Here is a 9,088-nt window from a genome sequence, read left to right on the forward strand (position 1 = left end):
GGGAAATAAATGCATCCTTTTCTAAAGCAACAATGCGAACCGAGACAAGACCCGGGGGGGAATGTGAGAGCAATCTAAAGTGCCTGATTTAAAAGCACCAATAAAGGGCGGAACAGTAGTAGGTGCTATGCCACCCGTACGGTCCAGCAACGCACGACATTTGAATGCGTGGCAAAGATGTCACAGATACCAGAAATTATGGGATGGTGCCCCCAGTGCTGTGCACTGATGTGTTAACACTGGTATTTGTGGTTGAGTTACACTGTGTGACGTGTCGAGTTCAGCCTCCATCCTCACCACACCTGCGCGTCACGTTTAATCCACGTCAACAGGGGTGTCATCCAAGGTGTTGACGTTCCTGTTTCACCACTGGGCAACATATGGCTGCGGTCTGGTACGCGTGCTGTGAGGCTCGACCTTTGACCCCTGGGCAGGGGGAGAGCATGTGACAGTGGACACCCACCCCAGATGAGAGGGTTCAGACTTCGGAGGTGCCTGCTGACTCTGATCCGTGGCTGTGCATGGGCGATCCGGGCCTGACACCGGAGTGTGCGCTGATGCTCACTCACACGACGTCCGCGACAGACGGAGCTCGCGTCTTCTGTTCAGAGCTCAGATGATGAAGAGCAGTGTTTTTTTTTTTGGAAGAGCTGTGAAATTAGTGAAAGGGGCCTGAATGGTGGGATGCGTATAGTCTGTGGGCATGAATATTCACGGCGCCATCTCGGTAATGAGCGGGACGAGAGCGGATCTTTCATCCCGCGCGGCGTATTACATTAATGAAGTGCTTTTGTGCTGCATACTAATACCCCACTGTATTGGAAACAACGCTTAAATGAGGCTGTAATCACCAACCCCCCCCCCTCGGCAGGCGTCTGGCTCTTTGTTCCGGTGAGCCGTGTGATTGACAGCGGGCGCGGCCGCGACTGGTGGCCTAATAATTGCGGGGGGAGAGTCAGAGCAAGATCCTGGCGATTTCCTGGCAGCAGGTAACCATGGGGTGTGGGGAGTATGCGGGAGAGGGGGGGGGTCTTCCTGCTGGAGGGTGTGCTTTCAGCTCGAGAATCAGTAGGAGCCTCGGCATTCACATGATGGGGAGGTGGGCTTGCTGTGCTCCCCCCACAGAAGGCCCCTCTCCTCTGTCTCGCCCACTTCCTGGGCAGACACGTGCAGGCTGTATTGGCCTCTCCACCATGTTGGGGCGGGTCCTCGCAAGCAGGAGAGACCACGAACCAGAGCATCGATCACCAAAGAGACAGAGACCCGTGTAGCACCCTGGGCAAGAACATTCCATGAGGACCTGGGGTGAAATCGCGTCCTGAATTGCTTTTTTTTTTGGGCTGTAGGACATTACCTTCACCCACGTTTTTCCATGCCAGAAATCAAGCGTCTTGCCTGGCATAAACAAAAGGCAATTTCAGGAATATAGAATCATAAACGATCGAGTCTGGAATTTATATCATCAGCGCTCGCAGTCAGATACTGCGCTTTTAAGAACAGCTTGCTTCTCATGTATGAGATGCTGTCAGGGAGATGGCCCCGCTCATTTCGGGCGTCCGCTGCGCTGCCCGATCCAAATGGGCCCGCTGCGTTTATTCTGGTGATTTCACCGCCGAGCCGTCGGGCAGGAACGCAATTTAAGATGTGTGGTCGAGTGGAAAATTCAAAAGTTAGATGGACCCACAGCAATATCGCACTAAAATGCACATTCCTCTGTCAACAAGGTCTGGGTGCTCTGACAATTAGGAAAAGGGTGGGTCGGGGGGGAATTTTATGTTTTTTTTTCTCTTTGGTGGCTCCTAAAGCGCAGATTAAAAGCTTGTTAAATCCGAGAGGAGCCTGTTGACTCGTGAAAATCTTATAGAATTTGATGGTGACTGCTTCATTGAAGCCCCAGTGTCCACAGAGCTCTATAAACGCACGTTTTACGACAGTGCGGGGAATGTAATAGTGCGTGACACAACGTTAAATTTAATCTGAATAGTGAAGACTTTTGGGACAGTAGTATGTTGAACACACACTCTGTCTGGTTATGATAACAGTACCTCAAATCGTATCGCTTTGATAAACTGATTTTCAGCTGAGTGGGTGACACTTTCATTTAGATATTGTTGTGTTAATTTTTTAATCCAGTGTTTCTTAAAGGCCGTATGTGTGCAGAAATGCAGATATGTCCAGGGCTTAAGGTGACCACTGCCCCCCCAGACTCCCATCCCAGGGAGTCCAATTCCTCCTTGGTTTCTCCTCCTTATTGCTTTTTCACACTTAGTGCATTTTCATTGTGTCTTCGTATGCTTTTCCACTGAAACCAAACCAGAAGCCATCAGAAAATGCGAGACTCCCACACGCAGTGGGCAGATTATTGAATTTAAATACATAAACAGCAGAATGAAGTCCTGAGATAGAGACAGACCTCTGGGTGTTTAAATATAGACATCTCGGCACTGCTTTCAAATGAGCAAAATAAATTGCAGTGTTTCTTGACCCAGCGCAGAGAAAGGTCTGCTAAACAGATGAACACTGGAATTTATTATTGTCAATCTAATGCTTTTTTAAAACCCTTTGAATAAGTGTAGACACTAAAATACCCCCCCCCCCCCAAAAAAAAATACTGCTGAATGTTTGTTCTGACTTTAGAGTGTCTACTTATTTTTACTCTCAGAACGGATACTACTACCTCAGATTGCCTGAGGTGCAGGACGGTTATTCTCAGCCTGCTGAAGACGTCTCTTTGATATTACAATGACGTTTGACATATATCAAATCTGTGACAGTTATACAAAGGTTAAAAACGTTTCTGCAGTCTAGATGTAACTGGTAGCTGTCTGTCATACGCACACGGATTGCACCAGTCCAGTTGTGCTAGTGCCCTTTAACAGGGAAACCTCATGAAAAAAAAAAAATCAGATTAGCATCAGAGCTAACAATTAGATTGTGTTCCCCTGTCACAATGGAGTCAACGCAATGTGAATTGAACTGAAATGTCAAGTAAGCATATTAGGATATTAAAGTATTAAAGGCCTTCATTGGTTATTTTTCTGGTTGTGTGTGGTGGAGATTAAGGGAGGTGTTGCATTTTTCGGTAGGAGACCCACAAAATGACACACGTGTTTTTGGTCTCTGTGGTACCCGATGCTGCTCCTGTTAGAGACCGACAAGCGGGTGCATCTCACACAATCACAGGACCATTCTCCTTTTTACCATCACTGCCAGGCCACACAGCATGAAACAGATCTGTTGATTGGATCTGGGTGAAAAGCATGTGACCCTTACAACGAATCAGACTGCTGCACTTTACAGCAAATCGGATTGCCACACCTGTTGTTGTTTTCTTCCTTTTTGTGAAACCTTCCTACGGGTTCTGTTGAGAAAGAGGCCAGAAGACAATTACAATGTAATGAATCTTCAGAATCTACCCCAACACCCTTCACATTATCTCCTCTGTAACCAAATACATACAGGTTGATAAGTTTAAACCGTGACATGATCATTAAACGGAGATAAACCAATCAGCAGCCTGGGATGAAACGTGCGATTGGTTAGCAACAGCAGACTTTATTTCTGGTCTTAAAGAGCCAGAAATATTATGGATTTGGGGGGGTCAAGTGGATCTCGGTTTAGCTGGCTCAGCAGAGTCACACTAATTTTAAGCTTTAAAAGCCTTAAATGAAAGAGCCGTATAAATGTTATGTAATTATTGAAATGGCACCGTTTCAGTGAGACGTCCACACTTCCTGTGATTTTCCTTTGTTTGCCAGTGTTTCCACGTGTTGTTTTCCTGTTGACAGGGCGTCTGCCTAATCTACAAAGTGGCTGCTCAGAAGTTAGGGACACTTCCCCTGTTGAATGAGGAGGAATCTGGCACGTCACCATTCCGGAATTCCGAAAAACGGGACAATGTGTTTGCGGTTATCCAAAAAAGACGTCTGGCTCCTTCCGTGCCAGTGGCCCCCATGGAGGTGCTCGTCTCCAGTCCCTGCAGGGTCTTGTTGGCGATTGGATGCATCTAAGCAGCCAGAACATGCAAGCAGATACACGGTAATTGGGTCTTCTGTGTTCTGCATCCAAGCAGAAGTCGGGAATCAATCTGTCATGTTCCTTCCTTTCCATTGGAAATCTTTCGCTCCGTTCTGCATCTCTCTCTCTCTCCTTTCCTGTTCATGTGAAGTTTTCATCGCTTCATTCTGGGGGAGATTCGGCTCCTGTTCTCCTTTGAGCGGCAGTAGCACAAGTAGGTGTCTGGACAGCTGTCACCTAATTACTCTGAGTAATCAATGGCCGCCGCAGGCCCTGCGCGTGTAGAGAATTGCGACAGGTAACAGCACCTGTTGCCTAATGGGCATTTCCTCCCCCAAGACTGTGGGGAGTGTGTGTGTTTGGGGGAGGACCTGCAGTTTGCAAGGACCAGTGCCCCTCATGTTTAACAGGAGAAGCACTTGCACATTTTAACATTCACATTTTTTCCCCGCCAGTTTATTTTATTCTTTTCGTTACGTTTAGATGAAATTTCACTGTGTTTCCTCAGAGTATTGCCATTTAGTTTTCCACTCATCCATGTGAAAACAGCAGGGCCATGCCGGCTAGAGTACATTGGTTGGTGGCGAGGGGGAGTACGTAATGGCTGTTTTTTTGCTGCACGCTGCGTAATTACTACAACGCATTCTCTCTCTCTCTCTCCTCTCCCCCCCGCCCCCCCCCCCCCCCCAGGCGCGCCCCCAACAGAAAGAAACAGAAACACCAGCAGCTGTTCTCACGCTCCCACCATCTCGCTTTTCGTTTTTATTTATTTGCACTATTTTCTTTCGCTCCCTAGTATGACATTTTGCATAATCCTTCCGGAGCTTTCTGCACGCCTCCCCGGCACCTCGTGGGCTTTCCCTCAGAATCTGTGTTGTTTTATTTCTGCTGCTCTTTCATCCCGCTGTTATCTGCCATACACCTCCCTGATTACCACTGACTTACGGAATCCTGTTAAGCTTTCTGCTTCATTTTTTGTTTGCGATGATGGTTTGTTTTATCCAAAACGTCACGGCAACGCTGCTGAGTCTCTCCGCTGTACAGATAACTTCCCGGGATTCAAAGTAAACAAGGCTTAAGTGACCTTAACAAAGGCGCTGCTTTTAAAAACGATAATCATATCATTTAAGAATAGTATCTGTGAAGTGCAGGCCAAATACTGCACAGCATCCTAGCACTGCTCAAAGCTCTCCGCTGTTTTCTATTCTTTGGAGTGCTGGGGTGCCTATTTTTAGTATATTGCGTTATTTCCCTAAAAACAGAAAAGTGTCCCATTTTGCATGTTTTCACTTAAATATTTCAACAACGTGAACAAAATGCATCCATGTGAAATTCCTGACAGACAGAAGTATGTTCTGGAATTTCAGGTCCAGAAAAACTGCATTTCATAAGGAATCTCATTAATGATGCCAGGAAGTAGCATTAAAGAGGAGAGCTGGTCACCCTCAAGCTTGTGCTGCCTCTTCCCTCCGGAATTTAATTTATTTTTTACTTCCATTTCTCCAGGAAATATTTGTAAAATCGCTGTGAACAGGACAAAAGGGGGATTCTCATTTTGATGTTTTCATTAAGGCAGTGCGGCTGACATTAGGTTATTTTCCTGAGCGTCTCGATCCTTCCATCCTGGTCACACCGTCTGACCACGTCGGGCAACTTTGTTTGGAAAGTTTTCAAATCAAGTCTAGGAGGTCTGGTCCTGTTAGATATGATATACGGGGGGAAATAAAGTACAGGCTTTTAGCGCAGGGCCAGATGCAGGTTAAAGTTCCCGCGAATGTGAAACTCTGCCAGGCACGTGTTTCTGCACCCTCTCTCGAGCCGAAACAGCTGCTTTTTGGCATGATTTTCAGCCTTAGACTGTTCCAATTATAATTCCGTAAACTGCCACTGGGTAAAGTACTAAAAACATAATACAACATCTGCTGGTTCTTAGTGAACACCTGTAGCACAGGAACTGGTTTATAAACGCGCCATCCGTCATTACCTTTGGGTCGAGAAAGGCGCCCAATCAGTACCGGTGGCGAGCTTTTGGCACTAGATCAGTATTTTATAGGCCTCTATGTGGACTGCTACGCTTATTGTTTTCTTATATTAGCTTAAAGCCAGCACAAATTTTTATGTCCTACTTTATTGATTTTGTTATATTGTTGTTTTAATATTATAGCAGTACGAAATGTGAATGACGCAATAACCATAACATAATTATATGGCAAAATAACAATATTACATGGTTTAATGTGGCTGTCTAATGTGTTCTTGTAGTGAAAATGGTCCTTTTTCAGATGAAAATAGTCTGCCAGACTTGGAGTGTCAATTAAACCTTTCTCGAGTTCAATTAAGACTGAAAGCGTGCTGTAAGGTGCAGGGCCGCTTCTCCCGATCGTTCCGGGGACTCCCCGTCCTGCTGAAGCGGATTCATTATCGGCTGCGGCGCTTTCGGCTCGGACCACCTGCCGAGCCGCAGTTTTCACGACTAATTACACATTACAGTGTCAGCCTGTGCGATCGGATGGGGGAGTGAAACTTTGCTTTGAAATGCATTAAAAGTAGCAAAAGTGTTGTTTTAAATGCTGACACGTATAGACGCAGATATTCCAGGGTAATCGCACCTATTTCTGGGTGCCGCTCCGACATGAAGTTGTATGAAATGCAGAGGATTGCATTACATGCATTAAATGAAGGGGAAAAAACATCACACGTGTCGCCGTGATGCGTGACGCAATAATAGAGGAATAACTGGCAAACGGTTTACAAGCGAAAGAAAAGCGAGCTGGAGAGGGAGGACGGCAACCCCCGGCGGAACCGGCGTAGGGAAAACGGATCGGATGGAAGTGCCGGTCCGGGGCTGGGTTGGCTTAAGAGCCCTGTGATTTATTCCTCCGCCACAGCTGCCCTGGTTTCTTAACCAGATCACCGTGTTTTCCCTTCTGCCTTTAATGAAATTTCGAGGAGCGCCGGGGAGAGTTAATCTCCGAGCCATATGGACAGACTGATAGATGCTAAGTGGCTCTCTCAGACCTTCCAGTGAAAATAATTGTAATTTATGGGGCCAGATCGGCGGATCCATCGCCGCTCCCCCCTATTGCTGAACGCCCCATTATGTCGTATCACGTTACTCACCCCCTCACTGGCAATCAAGTCGCAGGTCGATATATTTTGGTGCTTTTCCTGGTGCCCGTTTTCTTATTCTGTGACAAAGTAATACCATTATGATTTTAATGACACACTAACCCCCCAACAGTGACGGTTTATGAGTTCAAAGCCGGTGGTCTGATTGCAAACACGCCCTCCTCTCGCTTTGGTGTCAGAAAAGAGATAAAAAAAGTGTAATTGCACGTTTTTACGGCCAATATGTACCTTATTAATATGTAGGAACCAGGTTTCTTTAGTAAAAAAACAGGGAGACTGATGCAACCTCTTTTTACCGTTAAGCTGAAATTTGAATATATATTAGTTTAAAAATAAACCGTAAAAGTGCTGTTTATTTAATGGTTTTTTCGCAAGTTTTCTTTTTTTAAGTGTTCTGTACTCTTTCTTGTGGCTGGGCTGAGTTTTAAAATATTCTTACCCTGTTTCACACATTGTTCAAGGTTTTTTTTTGCTCCGGAAAACTGAGAGTACGATTTCTCTGCTGCCTCTCTGTACTTTTCAAACCGGAGCTGCACATTTTTTACCCGTAACTGGGTCACGATTTAAACTGTCGCTCCGACCATTAGCGCTGGTGGAGCTCGCCTTGTTGCCACCGCCGGCAGCTGCTAACCCCGAACCCTCCGCCACGTCGCTCTGGTTTCAGCTGCGCGGTCCGCAGCCAGCCGCCTCCATAAAGCCGGTGTGACATCTGTCCAGATGCATGTCACCTTCTGCTGTCACCGGAGCCTAATTCGTGCCGCGCAGGATTCTGGGCGTTTGGGTTTCCGGTTCGAGGGGTCAGCCTCCCCGGTTAAAATCTGCTTTTCCATGCTCATAAAATATGCTCTGCGTTAGCATCATTGCCTCATTTTTGAAAAGGGGGTGTGGAAGGAGTAGGAGTGATGAGAGTTCGATTTTGTAAAATAGTTTCCTTATTTCTTGTATGCACTTATTCATGTTATTATATTTTTATATTTCATTGTTGTTATTTTACTATATATGCAGTATTTGTCAAATAGTCTTTCTAAACTGGAAAGCACTTTGGGTCAACTCTTGTTTTTTAATAAAGTGTTGCAATCAGACCTGATTTTTCAATGAAATCTTAATGATGTAGGAGATTTGGGGGGGGGGGGGGCAAGTCACAGGGGCTGAACACAAAGTTGTAGGATGGGTTGGGGTTGAGCATTATTTAATATGCAAAGGCGTGCCGGTCAGTGAAGGTGAGAATCATAAAGACTGATCCTTCACACCTAAAAATATATGTACTCCTGGTACCTAAGTGGCTGAAGTACTGAATGCAGTTATTTTTGTGATGTTACTCCCCAGGCCCGACCTTTATTACCTTCTCACTATCTAGAGTTATAACCTGCCCCCCGCCCCTGCCCCCGTAATCCCCATGTCACACAGACAGCCCAACATAGAGTGTTGTACTCCAGGCTGAGAGGGGCTGGCATGAACATCCCCCCCCCCCACCAGATGGCTCTACGCGATGATCACAACCTCAGATAAATGACATCGGAGGAATACAGTATGTTAAAATGTAGGACAAGCTCATGTTGCTGGGATCAAGAGCTGGACCTTTTAACAAACCTAGGCTAGGGAGACTGTGGAGAGCTGGGAGTCCCCGGTAACTGAACGCCCCCCCCCCCCCCCCCAACCCCTAAGAAAGGGGACAGAAAGTTACGGTGTGCTCGCTGTGATGACTGCCTGTGCCGTCCTCCGAGAATGAGTCCTGCCTGCAGCCAAACGGGACAAACACTTCCTGTTACACGCTAGCAAGTCGAGGTGAAGAAGATCCTGTTCACCAGGAAGGGGGGGGCACAAGGTGTGCCGTCTGTGAAACCTAAGCTGGGTTTCGGGGGGACCCATAATGAGGCACTTTCTGTGGGGATGCTGCCCCAGTCGTTGGTGTGGAGCAGGAACACCACCCACACCTGCCATT

At 46.6% G+C, this 9,088-nt stretch overlaps 1 long non-coding RNA gene across 1 annotated transcript; it reads right to left on the bottom strand.

Moving 5' to 3' along the window:
• Positions 1-3,106: 3,106 nt before the first annotated feature.
• LOC125738392 (uncharacterized) lies at positions 3,107-7,718 on the bottom strand. The gene is made up of 3 exons (XR_007396824.1): positions 7,586-7,718; positions 7,138-7,205; positions 3,107-3,361 (listed from the first exon to the last, which is right to left on the bottom strand). It is a non-coding gene; the product is annotated as an uncharacterized LOC125738392 (long non-coding RNA).
• Between the last annotated feature and the right edge of the window lie 1,370 nt (positions 7,719-9,088).

Source organism: Brienomyrus brachyistius, chromosome 1 (genome assembly GCF_023856365.1).
Source record: "Brienomyrus brachyistius isolate T26 chromosome 1, BBRACH_0.4, whole genome shotgun sequence".
In the NCBI taxonomy this organism is placed as follows: Eukaryota; Metazoa; Chordata; class Actinopteri; order Osteoglossiformes; family Mormyridae; genus Brienomyrus; species Brienomyrus brachyistius.